This window comes from Tursiops truncatus, chromosome 10 (genome assembly GCF_011762595.2).
Source record: "Tursiops truncatus isolate mTurTru1 chromosome 10, mTurTru1.mat.Y, whole genome shotgun sequence".
Classification (NCBI taxonomy): domain Eukaryota; kingdom Metazoa; phylum Chordata; class Mammalia; order Artiodactyla; family Delphinidae; genus Tursiops; species Tursiops truncatus.
In genome coordinates, this window is record NC_047043.1 from 23,881,836 (window position 1) to 23,899,192 (window position 17,357).

The 17,357-nt window shown below is 49.2% G+C and overlaps 1 pseudogene; it reads right to left on the minus strand.

The window, feature by feature from the left end:
- Positions 1-17,230, minus strand: part of LOC141279673 (sorting nexin-3 pseudogene) — a 102,173-nt pseudogene extending 84,943 nt beyond the window's left edge.
- Between the last annotated feature and the right edge of the window lie 127 nt (positions 17,231-17,357).

The window sequence follows — 17,357 nt, forward strand, 5'->3', positions numbered from 1 at the left end:
TGGAGGTTCCTTAAAAAACTAAAAATAGAATTACCTTATGATCCAACAATCCCACTACTGGACATATACCCAGAGAAATCCATAAATCAAAAAGGCACATTCACCACAATATTCTTCGCAGCACTATTTACAACAGCCAGGTAATGGAAGGAAACTAAATGCCCAGAGACAGACGAATGGATACAGATGTAGTACATATATAAAATCGAATATTACTCAGCCATAAAAAGCAATGAAATTGGGTCATTTGTAGAGACGTCGATGGATCTATTGACTGTCCTACATAGTGAAGTAAGTCAGAAGGAGAAAAACAAATATTGTATATTAATGCATATATGTGGAACCTAAAAACTGGTACAGATGAACCGCTTTGCAGGGCAGAAATAGAGACACAGATATAGAGAACAAACGTATGGACACCGAGAGGGTAAAGCCGTGGGGTGTTGGGTGGGAGGAGTTGGGAGATTGGGATTGACATGTATACATTTATATCTATAAAATAGATAACCAATAAGAACCTGCTGTATAAAAAAGTAAATAAAAATAAAAATTAAAAAAATAAAGTTTAAAGAAACAGAAAAAAGTTATTCCCTTCACATACATGTATTTATAGGAATGAATTATTTCCATGCTTATATCTATAAATACAAAAAGGAGGAATAAAATCTAGCTGGAGCCAAAAAAGAAAAAAGAAACAAAAAGAACCTACCAGTTATACAGAGGAAAACCCCATCAGGGCACTTGCTCCAGTGGTAAACAATTCTGAAGTTGGTCAGAGATGGGGAATCGTCTCCCATGCAGCCAGCAGCACCCCCGCAAGGAGCATCCTCATTGCAAAGCTAGGGGACCGTGCCGAGGCGTCTGTGAGTAAACGTGAGCTGAGCCCCAGGCCAGTTGCTGCTGAACTGTTCCCACCCTTCCCAGGTAAAACACCTGAATATGTACAAGGACTTAAAAGCCTAGAGGAAGGGCCGTGGAGCCACACCAGCGACAGCACGCCAGCTGACTTGGTGCCTGCAGGCCAGCCAGGATTGTCCTGGCCCCGGGTGCTCTTCTGGAAGCTTTCCATTTCCCTGCCTGAGATACGCCTCCTGTCCAGGCCCCCACTGCTTTTTTTCCTTCCTCACCTCTGCCCAGGGAGAAATTCCAGTGGCAGTTACGGGTGACACATCCTCTTCTTTAACAGGTAGCAACTTGGCAACTCCTGGAGAAAGTCCAGCAGAGCCCCACTCACACCAGGCCACCAACAAAGCCGTAGCCCCTCACTCCCACCCACCAGCCCGGCCCCGACACTGCTGACGGGGCAGAGAATATGGCGTCAGGCACAGCTGCAGGGGCTCTTGCTGCCTGCAACAGTGATTATATTGACCTCAACCCAGGCACACCTGGGGAGGGCTGGCCCGCATGGTCAGGCTGCCCAGTTCAGCCAATCCTCACCCCTCAGGGGCTCACAGTTGCAGGAAATGGACCTTGCTGAACTGGCTAAGTCCAAGGAACAGGTGTGGCTCCTGAGAGTCAGGATAGACAAGAGGCTGCAGCTCTGGTTTGTCTTGTAATCATTTTATCTGGCCCATGAGTGGGAGACAACTTCAAGAAGACCCTCTCCTAATGAGAGGAACCCAGGAGTCAGGGAGAGGAGGGGTGGTGGGTGGAGACAGAGGCCTGGTGCCCCAGCTGCATTGGAAGTCTCTGGAAGGCCAGGCGGAGGGAGGCCACACAGAGGGATGCCCAGGGTTACAGACCTGTCAGAGCTGCTGTTTGTTAGTTCAAGTCCTGCTCTGAGGTGTTCTGTGTCAGCCCTGAGTGACAGGTGAGCTGGGGTTGCTCTGCAATCAGGGCTATGTTCACGGTTCCTGTGTGCCCAGCCCTGCTGGGGTACCTTCCCAGGGGAGCTCTGTATCCTGGGAGGGGCATGACCACGAGAGCCTCATGGGCTGCTGGGTAGCTGCACAGGTGAGCTCCATATCCTGAGAGAGGCCTGACCACGAGAGCCCCGTGGGCTGCTGGCAACCTGCCACGGTGAGCTCCCTATCCTTGGAGGGGCGTGACCACGAGATCCCTGTTGGCTGCTGGGGACCTGCCAAGATGAGCTCCATATCCTGGGATTGGCCTGACCACGAGAGCCCCGTGGGCTGCTGGGGACCTGGTAAAGGATGTCAGAACAGTCAGTGAAGCCACCAAGTATACACATCCAGTAGTTCCTAATTCCTACACCCTGCTGGTCATTCTACCATCCACCAGGACATGGCATTCTGTATTAGACTTCAATGATGCCTTCTGTATTCCATTAGTCCCAGAGTCACAAGAAATTTTGGCTTGTGAGTGGCAGGACTCAACATACAACAAAAACAATACTGCTGGGCCGTCCTGCCCCAAGGGTTCAAAAACTCCCACAGCATCTTTGGGGAAACTTTAGCTAAACACCTAAAAGTTCTACCTCTGGAAAAGGGAACCCTCCTTCAATATGCAGATGACATTCTTATTGCCAGCCCTACTAAGGAGGCCTCTGAACTACCTAGCCAATAAAGGATAGAAGGTGTCCAAGAAAAAGTCTCAAATATCACAGACTAAGGTGACCTGCCTGGGCTTCATTCTCACAGAAGGTCAGAGAAGCCCATCCCAGGAAAGGGAAGAAGCCATTTGCAGCCTTACCCCTTCTAAAACTAGAAGACAACTTAGGGGTTACTGGGGAGGCCAGGGTTTGCTGCATCTGGATCCCTAACTACAGTCTAATAGCTGGGCCTCTATATGAAACACTGAAAGGAAAAGATGATGATCCTTTTGAATAGAAGCCAGAAGCGGCCTTTCAAGAATGGAAAGAGCAGTCAATTCAGTCCCTTGCCCTGGAACTCCCTAATTTAGCTAAACCCTTTGACCTTTACATCCGCATAGAAGGTGAATCACCCTTGGAGTATTAGTGCAAAAACTGGGACCACTTGAAATGGAACAACGCAAGAATGCCCTCCAGGTAGGATAAACTATGGTCACCAAGGGCTTGGCCCACTGCCCCATCCGGCCAGGGTACTGGGGGTATCTAAAAACCTGGAAATCAGCAGCCCACAAGGCCAGCTCCCTCCTAAGGGAAAAGGACCCAACGTGGTGATCCTAACCACCCACCATGCCCTGAAGTTGCAGGGGTCGCTCCCTGGGCACACTGACCTCGAGTGAGGAGGCCCTCCAGCTCCAACCTCCAGAGAGACAACCGGGGGCAACGGGCCCCCATGACGACTCGTGTGACCATCACATGACCTGGAGCTTCTCTCAGAAAACAACAAGAGTGTGCCCCAAAAGAGCAGACTACTGCTTGCAGGACTTACTGCACCCAGAGGGGAGCTAATAAGCTTGGCGGAGGAACCGTATACCACACTGTCACCATAGAAAAGCCTACAGACACCGCAGTGACGGCAGTCAATGAGACCAGCTGGACACCTGGTTACTTCAAAAGGCCGTTGATTCAGTGGCCGTCATGGTCGTGGATCACCACCGGGCCTGGACTGTCTGGGAGTTGAGTGGGCAGGGCTCTGACATCTGGTGCTGTTTGTACGTTAATTTAGGGGCCTAATTGATGAAAGCACAGACTACTGGTCAGAGCATCTAGGCTGGCAGAAACCGTCAGCCTAAGGTGGCCGAACAAATGTGGGGTGGGGTAAAACCGGCCCCCACAGCGTCTCTGCGCATCTCTTTCCTGCACCCTTCAAGGTCATTAGAATCTATAACACTTCCAATGCTGGCGCTCAGGCGGACGAGCAGTGAGGCAGGAGGCCTGGGGACAATCAACCTCACCCGGAGGCTGCTGGGGAGAAGTTCTGCCCCTCCCCACGAGTATGAGGACTCCCAACTCAGCACGAAGCAGTTACAGAAGAGGGGTCTGCACCCACAGCGCACCAAGAATTAGGAATGGGACAAAAGGCAGAGGAGGGGTTTGTCGCCGCCAAAGCCCATGAAAAATTCCTGGGAGATAAAAATAGAATCTGGGCAATAAACTAAAGTCTAACCTTTTTTTCCTTTGTGCTTTGTCTAATTTCACGTGCTCCTAGGGTTCCGCACGCAGAGGTCCCACACCCGGCACTTCAGACCCGATTTCCTAGTGCAGAATGACTGGGTCGACACTTCAGCTCCCGGGGCTCCATGCACACTCCGCGACATAGAGCCTCAGCTGCAGCCAACCCAGCCCTCGAGAGCTCCTCCCCCTCCCTCCCGCTGACGCTGCTGCGATCCCTAAACAGCAGCTCAGCCCACAGCACGCGTGGGAGCGCACGCTCTCATCTCTCCATTCTCTGATCAAAATATAAAGTTTCCCTTGCTTCTGAACCAAACTCAGTCTCGATCTGTTGGCTCCGATGACACTGGGCAAGGGGAGCCTTGTTGGGGCCCACTCTAGAGGATCAGTAAGAGAAATTGAGAACATTGTAACTTCAATGAACAGATGTGTGAGCCACACTGTAATTAATATATAGCAGTGTATAAGGCTCGGGTAAAATAAGATGTTTCTAACACTTCCATTGGATATTTCCATCACTTTATATGGAGCACAGGGGCACTGCAATTCACCTGTTCCCTAACCCTAACCCTAACCCTAAATCTAACCCTAACCCTAAACCTAACCCTTACCTGAAGCCTTACCCTAACCCATACCCTAATCCTAACCCGTACACTAACACTAACACATACCCTAACACATACGCTAACCCGAAACCATTGTCGTACCCTAACATGTACCGTACCCATTCCCTAACCCTAACTGTAACCCTAACCCTAACACTAACACTACACCGTACCCATTCCCTAACCCTAAACCAAACCTAAGCCCAACTCTAACACTTACTCTAAGCCTTACCCTAACCTGGACCCTAATTCTAACCCATACACTACTACTAACCCATACCCTAACACGTACCCTAACCCCAACTTTTTGTCATACCATAACCTGTACCCGAAGCCATAACTGTTCCCTAACCCTAACCATAAACCTAACCATAACCATTACCCTTACCCGTACCCTAATCCTAACCCATACACTAACACTAACCCATACCCCAACACGTACCCTAACCCTAACACATTGTCGTACCCTAATCTCTACCCTAAAGCATACCCATTCCCTAACCCTAACCCTATCCCGAAACATAAGCCTTACCCTAAGCCAACATCACTAATTATTAGAGAATTGCAAATCAAAACTACAATGAGGTATCACCTCACACCTGTTAGAATGGACATCATCAGGAAATCTACAATAACAAATGCTGGAGAGGGTGTGGAGAAAAGGAACCCTCTTCCACTATTGGTGGGAATGTCAATTAATACAGTCACTATGGAGAAGTTTATGGAGGTTCCTTAAAAAACTAAAAATAGAATTACCTTATGATCCAACAATCCCACTACTGGACATATACCCAGAGAAATCCATAAATCAAAAAGGCACATTCACCACAATATTCTTCGCAGCACTATTTACAATAGCCAGGTAATGGAAGGAAACTAAATGCCCAGAGACAGACGAATGGATACAGATGTAGTACATATATAAAATCGAATATTACTCAGCCATAAAAAGCAATGAAATTGGGTCATTTGTAGAGACGTCGATGGATCTATTGACTGTCCTACATAGTGAAGTAAGTCAGAAAGAGAAAAACAAATATTGTATATTAATGCATATATGTGGAACCTAAAAACTGGTACAGATGAACCGCTTTGCAGGGCAGAAATAGAGACACAGATATAGAGAACAAACGTATGGACACCGAGAGGGTAAAGCCGTGGGGTGTTGGGTGGGAGGAGTTGGGAGATTGGGATTGACATGTATACATTTATATCTATAAAATAGATAACCAATAAGAACCTGCTGTATAAAAAAGTAAATAAAAATAAAAATTAAAAAAATAAATAAAGAAACAGAAAAAAGTTATTCCCTTCACATACATGTATTTATAGGAATGAATTATTTCCATGCTTATATCTATAAATACAAAAAGGAGGAATAAAATCTAGCTGGAGCCAAAAAAGAAAAAAGAAACAAAAAGAACCTACCAGTTATACAGAGGAAAACCCCATCAGGGCACTTGCTCCAGTGGTAAACAATTCTGAAGTTGGTCAGAGATGGGGAATCGTCTCCCATGCAGCCAGCAGCACCCCCGCAAGGAGCATCCTCATTGCAAAGCTAGGGGACCGTGCCGAGGCGTCTGTGAGTAAACGTGAGCTGAGCCCCAGGCCAGTTGCTGCTGAACTGTTCCCACCCTTCCCAGGTAAAACACCTGAATATGTACAAGGACTTAAAAGCCTAGAGGAAGGGCCGTGGAGCCACACCAGCGACAGCACGCCAGCTGACTTGGTGCCTGCAGGCCAGCCAGGATTGTCCTGGCCCCGGGTGCTCTTCTGGAAGCTTTCCATTTCCCTGCCTGAGACACCCCTCCTGTCCAGGCCCCCACTGCTTTTTTCCTTCCTCACCTCTGCCCAGGGAGAAATTCCAGTGGCAGTTACGGGTGACACATCCTCTTCTTTAACAGGTAGCAACTTGGCAACTCCTGGAGAAAGTCCAGCAGAGCCCCACTCACACCAGGCCACCAACAAAGCCGTAGCCCCTCACTCCCACCCACCAGCCCGGCCCCGACACTGCTGACGGGGCAGAGAATATGGCGTCAGGCACAGCTGCAGGGGCTCTTGCTGCCTGCAACAGTGATTATATTGACCTCAACCCAGGCACACCTGGGGAGGGCTGGCCCGCATGGTCAGGCTGCCCAGTTCAGCCAATCCTCACCCCTCAGGGGCTCACAGTTGCAGGAAATGGACCTTGCTGAACTGGCTAAGTCCAAGGAACAGGTGTGGCTCCTGAGAGTCAGGATAGACAAGAGGCTGCAGCTCTGGTTTGTCTTGTAATCATTTTATCTGGCCCATGAGTGGGAGACAACTTCAAGAAGACCCTCTCCTAATGAGAGGAACCCAGGAGTCAGGGAGAGGAGGGGTGGTGGGTGGAGACAGAGGCCTGGTGCCCCAGCTGCATTGGAAGTCTCTGGAAGGCCAGGCGGAGGGAGGCCACACAGAGGGATGCCCAGGGTTACAGACCTGTCAGAGCTGCTGTTTGTTAGTTCAAGTCCTGCTCTGAGGTGTTCTGTGTCAGCCCTGAGTGACAGGTGAGCTGGGGTTGCTCTGCAATCAGGGCTATGTTCACGGTTCCTGTGTGCCCAGCCCTGCTGGGGTACCTTCCCAGGGGAGCTCTGTATCCTGGGAGGGGCATGACCACGAGAGCCTCATGGGCTGCTGGGTAGCTGCACAGGTGAGCTCCATATCCTGAGAGAGGCCTGACCACGAGAGCCCCGTGGGCTGCTGGCAACCTGCCACGGTGAGCTCCCTATCCTTGGAGGGGCGTGACCACGAGATCCCTGTTGGCTGCTGGGGACCTGCCAAGATGAGCTCCATATCCTGGGATTGGCCTGACCACGAGAGCCCCGTGGGCTGCTGGGGACCTGGTAAAGGATGTCAGAACAGTCAGTGAAGCCACCAAGTATACACATCCAGTAGTTCCTAATTCCTACACCCTGCTGGTCATTCTACCATCCACCAGGACATGGCATTCTGTATTAGACTTCAATGATGCCTTCTGTATTCCATTAGTCCCAGAGTCACAAGAAATTTTGGCTTGTGAGTGGCAGGACTCAACATACAACAAAAACAATACTGCTGGGCCGTCCTGCCCCAAGGGTTCAAAAACTCCCACAGCATCTTTGGGGAAACTTTAGCTAAACACCTAAAAGTTCTACCTCTGGAAAAGGGAACCCTCCTTCAATATGCAGATGACATTCTTATTGCCAGCCCTACTAAGGAGGCCTCTGAACTACCTAGCCAATAAAGGATAGAAGGTGTCCAAGAAAAAGTCTCAAATATCACAGACTAAGGTGACCTGCCTGGGCTTCATTCTCACAGAAGGTCAGAGAAGCCCATCCCAGGAAAGGGAAGAAGCCATTTGCAGCCTTACCCCTTCTAAAACTAGAAGACAACTTAGGGGTTACTGGGGAGGCCAGGGTTTGCTGCATCTGGATCCCTAACTACAGTCTAATAGCTGGGCCTCTATATGAAACACTGAAAGGAAAAGATGATGATCCTTTTGAATAGAAGCCAGAAGCGGCCTTTCAAGAATGGAAAGAGCAGTCAATTCAGTCCCTTGCCCTGGAACTCCCTAATTTAGCTAAACCCTTTGACCTTTACATCCGCATAGAAGGTGAATCACCCTTGGAGTATTAGTGCAAAAACTGGGACCACTTGAAATGGAACAACGCAAGAATGCCCTCCAGGTAGGATAAACTATGGTCACCAAGGGCTTGGCCCACTGCCCCATCCGGCCAGGGTACTGGGGGTATCTAAAAACCTGGAAATCAGCAGCCCACAAGGCCAGCTCCCTCCTAAGGGAAAAGGACCCAACGTGGTGATCCTAACCACCCACCATGCCCTGAAGTTGCAGGGGTCGCTCCCTGGGCACACTGACCTCGAGTGAGGAGGCCCTCCAGCTCCAACCTCCAGAGAGACAACCGGGGGCAACGGGCCCCCATGACGACTCGTGTGACCATCACATGACCTGGAGCTTCTCTCAGAAAACAACAAGAGTGTGCCCCAAAAGAGCAGACTACTGCTTGCAGGACTTACTGCACCCAGAGGGGAGCTAATAAGCTTGGCGGAGGAACCGTATACCACACTGTCACCATAGAAAAGCCTACAGACACCGCAGTGACGGCAGTCAATGAGACCAGCTGGACACCTGGTTACTTCAAAAGGCCGTTGATTCAGTGGCCGTCATGGTCGTGGATCACCACCGGGCCTGGACTGTCTGGGAGTTGAGTGGGCAGGGCTCTGACATCTGGTGCTGTTTGTACGTTAATTTAGGGGCCTAATTGATGAAAGCACAGACTACTGGTCAGAGCATCTAGGCTGGCAGAAACCGTCAGCCTAAGGTGGCCGAACAAATGTGGGGTGGGGTAAAACCGGCCCCCACAGCGTCTCTGCGCATCTCTTTCCTGCACCCTTCAAGGTCATTAGAATCTATAACACTTCCAATGCTGGCGCTCAGGCGGACGAGCAGTGAGGCAGGAGGCCTGGGGACAATCAACCTCACCCGGAGGCTGCTGGGGAGAAGTTCTGCCCCTCCCCACGAGTATGAGGACTCCCAACTCAGCACGAAGCAGTTACAGAAGAGGGGTCTGCACCCACAGCGCACCAAGAATTAGGAATGGGACAAAAGGCAGAGGAGGGGTTTGTCGCCGCCAAAGCCCATGAAAAATTCCTGGGAGATAAAAATAGAATCTGGGCAATAAACTAAAGTCTAACCTTTTTTTCCTTTGTGCTTTGTCTAATTTCACGTGCTCCTAGGGTTCCGCACGCAGAGGTCCCACACCCGGCACTTCAGACCCGATTTCCTAGTGCAGAATGACTGGGTCGACACTTCAGCTCCCGGGGCTCCATGCACACTCCGCGACATAGAGCCTCAGCTGCAGCCAACCCAGCCCTCGAGAGCTCCTCCCCCTCCCTCCCGCTGACGCTGCTGCGATCCCTAAACAGCAGCTCAGCCCACAGCACGCGTGGGAGCGCACGCTCTCATCTCTCCATTCTCTGATCAAAATATAAAGTTTCCCTTGCTTCTGAACCAAACTCAGTCTCGATCTGTTGGCTCCGATGACACTGGGCAAGGGGAGCCTTGTTGGGGCCCACTCTAGAGGATCAGTAAGAGAAATTGAGAACATTGTAACTTCAATGAACAGATGTGTGAGCCACACTGTAATTAATATATAGCAGTGTATAAGGCTCGGGTAAATAAGATGTTTCTAACACTTCCATTGGATATTTCCATCACTTTATATGGAGCACAGGGGCACTGCAATTCACCTGTTCCCTAACCCTAACCCTAACCCTAAATCTAACCCTAACCCTAAACCTAACCCTTACCTGAAGCCTTACCCTAACCCATACCCTAATCCTAACCCGTACACTAACACTAACACATACCCTAACACATACGCTAACCCGAAACCATTGTCGTACCCTAACATGTACCGTACCCATTCCCTAACCCTAACTGTAACCCTAACCCTAACACTAACACTACACCGTACCCATTCCCTAACCCTAAACCAAACCTAAGCCCAACTCTAACACTTACTCTAAGCCTTACCCTAACCTGGACCCTAATTCTAACCCATACACTACTACTAACCCATACCCTAACACGTACCCTAACCCCAACTTTTTGTCATACCATAACCTGTACCCGAAGCCATAACTGTTCCCTAACCCTAACCATAAACCTAACCATAACCATTACCCTTACCCGTACCCTAATCCTAACCCATACACTAACACTAACCCATACCCCAACACGTACCCTAACCCTAACACATTGTCGTACCCTAATCTCTACCCTAAAGCATACCCATTCCCTAACCCTAACCCTATCCCGAAACATAAGCCTTACCCTAAGCCAACATCACTAATTATTAGAGAATTGCAAATCAAAACTACAATGAGGTATCACCTCACACCTGTTAGAATGGACATCATCAGGAAATCTACAATAACAAATGCTGGAGAGGGTGTGGAGAAAAGGAACCCTCTTCCACTATTGGTGGGAATGTCAATTAATACAGTCACTATGGAGAAGTTTATGGAGGTTCCTTAAAAAACTAAAAATAGAATTACCTTATGATCCAACAATCCCACTACTGGACATATACCCAGAGAAATCCATAAATCAAAAAGGCACATTCACCACAATATTCTTCGCAGCACTATTTACAATAGCCAGGTAATGGAAGGAAACTAAATGCCCAGAGACAGACGAATGGATACAGATGTAGTACATATATAAAATCGAATATTACTCAGCCATAAAAAGCAATGAAATTGGGTCATTTGTAGAGACGTCGATGGATCTATTGACTGTCCTACATAGTGAAGTAAGTCAGAAAGAGAAAAACAAATATTGTATATTAATGCATATATGTGGAACCTAAAAACTGGTACAGATGAACCGCTTTGCAGGGCAGAAATAGAGACACAGATATAGAGAACAAACGTATGGACACCGAGAGGGTAAAGCCGTGGGGTGTTGGGTGGGAGGAGTTGGGAGATTGGGATTGACATGTATACATTTATATCTATAAAATAGATAACCAATAAGAACCTGCTGTATAAAAAAGTAAATAAAAATAAAAATTAAAAAAAATAAAGTAAAGAAACAGAAAAAAGTTATTCCCTTCACATACATGTATTTATAGGAATGAATTATTTCCATGCTTATATCTATAAATACAAAAAGGAGGAATAAAATCTAGCTGGAGCCAAAAAAGAAAAAAGAAACAAAAAGAACCTACCAGTTATACAGAGGAAAACCCCATCAGGGCACTTGCTCCAGTGGTAAACAATTCTGAAGTTGGTCAGAGATGGGGAATCGTCTCCCATGCAGCCAGCAGCACCCCCGCAAGGAGCATCCTCATTGCAAAGCTAGGGGACCGTGCCGAGGCGTCTGTGAGTAAACGTGAGCTGAGCCCCAGGCCAGTTGCTGCTGAACTGTTCCCACCCTTCCCAGGTAAAACACCTGAATATGTACAAGGACTTAAAAGCCTAGAGGAAGGGCCGTGGAGCCACACCAGCGACAGCACGCCAGCTGACTTGGTGCCTGCAGGCCAGCCAGGATTGTCCTGGCCCCGGGTGCTCTTCTGGAAGCTTTCCATTTCCCTGCCTGAGATACCCCTCCTGTCCAGGCCCCCACTGCTTTTTTTCCTTCCTCACCTCTGCCCAGGGAGAAATTCCAGTGGCAGTTACGGGTGACACATCCTCTTCTTTAACAGGTAGCAACTTGGCAACTCCTGGAGAAAGTCCAGCAGAGCCCCACTCACACCAGGCCACCAACAAAGCCGTAGCCCCTCACTCCCACCCACCAGCCCGGCCCCGACACTGCTGACGGGGCAGAGAATATGGCGTCAGGCACAGCTGCAGGGGCTCTTGCTGCCTGCAACAGTGATTATATTGACCTCAACCCAGGCACACCTGGGGAGGGCTGGCCCGCATGGTCAGGCTGCCCAGTTCAGCCAATCCTCACCCCTCAGGGGCTCACAGTTGCAGGAAATGGACCTTGCTGAACTGGCTAAGTCCAAGGAACAGGTGTGGCTCCTGAGAGTCAGGATAGACAAGAGGCTGCAGCTCTGGTTTGTCTTGTAATCATTTTATCTGGCCCATGAGTGGGAGACAACTTCAAGAAGACCCTCTCCTAATGAGAGGAACCCAGGAGTCAGGGAGAGGAGGGGTGGTGGGTGGAGACAGAGGCCTGGTGCCCCAGCTGCATTGGAAGTCTCTGGAAGGCCAGGCGGAGGGAGGCCACACAGAGGGATGCCCAGGGTTACAGACCTGTCAGAGCTGCTGTTTGTTAGTTTAAGTCCTGCTCTGAGGTGTTCTGTGTCAGCCCTGAGTGACAGGTGAGCTGGGGTTGCTCTGCAATCAGGGCTATGTTCACGGTTCCTGTGTGCCCAGCCCTGCTGGGGTACCTTCCCAGGGGAGCTCTGTATCCTGGGAGGGGCATGACCACGAGAGCCTCATGGGCTGCTGGGTAGCTGCACAGGTGAGCTCCATATCCTGAGAGAGGCCTGACCACGAGAGCCCCGTGGGCTGCTGGCAACCTGCCACGGTGAGCTCCCTATCCTTGGAGGGGCGTGACCACGAGATCCCTGTTGGCTGCTGGGGACCTGCCAAGATGAGCTCCATATCCTGGGATTGGCCTGACCACGAGAGCCCCGTGGGCTGCTGGGGACCTGGTAAAGGATGTCAGAACAGTCAGTGAAGCCACCAAGTATACACATCCAGTAGTTCCTAATTCCTACACCCTGCTGGTCATTCTACCATCCACCAGGACATGGTATTCTGTATTAGACGTCAATGATGCCTTCTGTATTCCATTAGTCCCAGAGTCACAAGAAATTTTGGCTTGTGAGTGGCAGGACTCAACATACAACAAAAACAATACTGCTGGGCCGTCCTGCCCCAAGGGTTCAAAAACTCCCACAGCATCTTTGGGGAAACTTTAGCTAAACACCTAAAAGTTCTACCTCTGGAAAAGGGAACCCTCCTTCAATATGCAGATGACATTCTTATTGCCAGCCCTACTAAGGGGGCCTCTGAACTACCTAGCCAATAAAGGATACAAGGTGTCCAAGAAAAAGTCTCAAATATCACAGACTAAGGTGACCTGCCTGGGCTTCATTCTCACAGAAGGTCAGAGAAGCCCATCCCAGGAAAGGGAAGAAGCCATTTGCAGCCTTACCCCTTCTAAAACTAGAAGACAACTTAGGGGTTACTGGGGAGGCCAGGGTTTGCTGCATCTGGATCCCTAACTACAGTCTAATAGCTGGGCCTCTATATGAAACACTGAAAGGAAAAGATGATGATCCTTTTGAATAGAAGCCAGAAGCGGCCTTTCAAGAATGGAAAGAGCAGTCAATTCAGTCCCTTGCCCTGGAACTCCCTAATTTAGCTAAACCCTTTGACCTTTACATCCGCATAGAAGGTGAATCACCCTTGGAGTATTAGTGCAAAAACTGGGACCACTTGAAATGGAACAACGCAAGAATGCCCTCCAGGTAGGATAAACTATGGTCACCAAGGGCTTGGCCCACTGCCCCATCCGGCCAGGGTACTGGGGGTATCTAAAAACCTGGAAATCAGCAGCCCACAAGGCCAGCTCCCTCCTAAGGGAAAAGGACCCAACGTGGTGATCCTAACCACCCACCATGCCCTGAAGTTGCAGGGGTCGCTCCCTGGGCACACTGACCTCGAGTGAGGAGGCCCTCCAGCTCCAACCTCCAGAGAGACAACCGGGGGCAACGGGCCCCCATGACGACTCGTGTGACCATCACATGACCTGGAGCTTCTCTCAGAAAACAACAAGAGTGTGCCCCAAAAGAGCAGACTACTGCTTGCAGGACTTACTGCACCCAGAGGGGAGCTAATAAGCTTGGCGGAGGAACCGTATACCACACTGTCACCATAGAAAAGCCTACAGACACCGCAGTGACGGCAGCCAATGAGACCAGCTGGACACCTGGTTACTTCAAAAGGCCGTTGATTCAGTGGCCGTCATGGTCGTGGATCACCACCGGGCCTGGACTGTCTGGGAGTTGAGTGGGCAGGGCTCTGACATCTGGTGCTGTTTGTACGTTAATTTAGGGGCCTAATTGATGAAAGCACAGACTACTGGTCAGAGCATCTAGGCTGGCAGAAACCGTCAGCCTAAGGTGGCCGAACAAATGTGGGGTGGGGTAAAACCGGCCCCCACAGCGTCTCTGCGCATCTCTTTCCTGCACCCTTCAAGGTCATTAGAATCTATAACACTTCCAATGCTGGCGCTCAGGCGGACGAGCAGTGAGGCAGGAGGCCTGGGGACAATCAACCTCACCCGGAGGCTGCTGGGGAGAAGTTCTGCCCCTCCCCACGAGTATGAGGACTCCCGACTCAGCACGAAGCAGTTACAGAAGAGGGGTCTGCACCCACAGCGCACCAAGAATTAGGAATGGGACAAAAGGCAGAGGAGGGGTTTGTCACCGCCAAAGCCCATGAAAAATTCCTGGGAGATAAAAATAGAATCTGGGCAATAAACTAAAGTCTAACCTTTTTTTCCTTTGTGCTTTGTCTAATTTCACGTGCTCCTAGGGTTCCGCACGCAGAGGTCCCACACCCGGCACTTCAGACCCGATTTCCTAGTGCAGAATGACTGGGTCGACACTTCAGCTCCCGGGGCTCCATGCACACTCCGCGACATAGAGCCTCAGCTGCAGCCAACCCAGCCCTCGAGAGCTCCTCCCCCTCCCTCCCGCTGACGCTGCTGCGATCCCTAAACAGCAGCTCAGCCCACAGCACGCGTGGGAGCGCACGCTCTCATCTCTCCATTCTCTGATCAAAATATAAAGTTTCCCTTGCTTCTGAACCAAACTCAGTCTCGATCTGTTGGCTCCGATGACACTGGGCAAGGGGAGCCTTGTTGGGGCCCACTCTAGAGGATCAGTAAGAGAAATTGAGAACATTGTAACTTCAATGAACAGATGTGTGAGCCACACTGTAATTAATATATAGCAGTGTATAAGGCTCGGGTGAAATAAGATGTTTCTAACACTTCCATTGGATATTTCCATCACTTTATATGGAGCACAGGGGCACTGCAGTTCACCTGTTCCCTAACCCTAACCCTAACTCTAACCCTAACCCTAAGCCTAAACCTAACCCTTACCTGAAGCCTTACCCTAACCCATACCCTAATCCTAACCCATACACTAACACTAACACATACGCTAACCCGAAACCATTGTCGTACCCTAACATGTACCGTACCCATTCCCTAACCCTAACTGTAACCCTAACCCTAACACTAACACTAAACCGTACCCATTCCCTAACCCTAAACCAAACCTAAGCCCAACTCTAACACTTACTCTAAGCCTTACCCTAACCTGGACCCTAATTCTAACCCATACACTACTACTAACCCATACCCTAACACGTACCCTAACCCCAACTTTTTGTCATACCATAACCTGTACCCGAAGCCATAACTGTTCCCTAACCCTAACCCTAACCATAAACCTAACCATAACCATTACCCTTACCCGTACCCTAATCCTAACCCATACACTAACACTAACCCATACCCCAACACGTACCCTAACCCTAACACATTGTCGTACCCTAATCTCTACCCTAAAGCATACCCATTCCCTAACCCTAACCCTATCCCGAAACAGAAGCCTTACCCTAAGCCAACATCACTAATTATTAGAGAATTGCAAATCAAAACTACAATGAGGTATCACCTCACACCTGTTAGAATGGACATCATCAGGAAATCTACAATAACAAATGCTGGAGAGGGTGTGGAGAAAAGGAACCCTCTTCCACTATTGGTGGGAATGTCAATTAATACAGTCACTATGGAGAAGTTTATGGAGGTTCCTTAAAAAACTAAAAATAGAATTACCTTATGATCCAACAATCCCACTACTGGACATATACCCAGAGAAATCCATAAATCAAAAAGGCACATTCACCACAATATTCTTCGCAGCACTATTTACAATAGCCAGGTAATGGAAGGAAACTAAATGCCCAGAGACAGACGAATGGATACAGATGTAGTACATATATAAAATCGAATATTACTCAGCCATAAAAAGCAATGAAATTGGGTCATTTGTAGAGACGTCGATGGATCTATTGACTGTCCTACATAGTGAAGTTAAGTCAGAAAGAGAAAAACAAATATTGTATATTAATGCATATATGTGGAACCTAAAAACTGGTACAGATGAACCGCTTTGCAGGGCAGAAATAGAGACACAGATATAGAGAACAAACGTATGGACACCGAGAGGGTAAAGCCGTGGGGTGTTGGGTGGGAGGAGTTGGGAGATTGGGATTGACATGTATACATTTATATCTATAAAATAGATAACCAATAAGAACCTGCTGTATAAAAAAGTAAATAAAAATAAAAATTAAAAAAATAAATAAAGTTTAAAGAAACAGAAAAAAGTTATTCCCTTCACATACATGTATTTATAGGAATGAATTATTTCCATGCTTATATCTATAAATACAAAAAGGAGGAATAAAATCTAGCTGGAGCCAGAAAAGAAAAAAGAACCAAAAAGAACCTACCAGTTATACAGAGGAAAACCCCATCAGGGCACTTGCTCCAGTGGTAAACAATTCTGAAGTTGGTCAGAGATGGGGAATCGTCTCCCATGCAGCCAGCAGCACCCCCGCAAGGAGCATCCTCATTGCAAAGCTAGGGGACCGTGCCGAGGCGTCTGTGAGTAAACGTGAGCTGAGCCCCAGGCCAGCTGCTGCTGAACTGTTCCCACCCTTCCCAGGTAAAACACCTGAATATGTACAAGGACTTAAAAGCCTAGAGGAAGGGCCGTGGAGCCACACCAGCGACAGCACGCCAGCTGACTTGGTGCCTGCAGGCCAGCCAGGATTGTCCTGGCCCCGGGTGCTCTTCTGGAAGCTTTCCATTTCCCTGCCTGAGATACCCCTCCTGTCCAGGCCCCCACTGCTTTTTTTCCTTCCTCACCTCTGCCCAGGGAGAAATTCCAGTGACAGTTACGGGTGACACATCCTCTTCTTTAACAGGTAGCAACTTGGCAACTCCTGGAGAAAGTCCAGCAGAGCCCCACTCACACCAGGCCACCAACAAAGCCATAGCCCCTCACTCCCACCCACCAGCCCGGCCCCGACACTGCTGACGGGGCAGAGAATATGGCGTCAGGCACAGCTGCAGGGGCTCTTGCTGCCTGCAACAGTGATTATATTGACCTCAACCCAGGCAC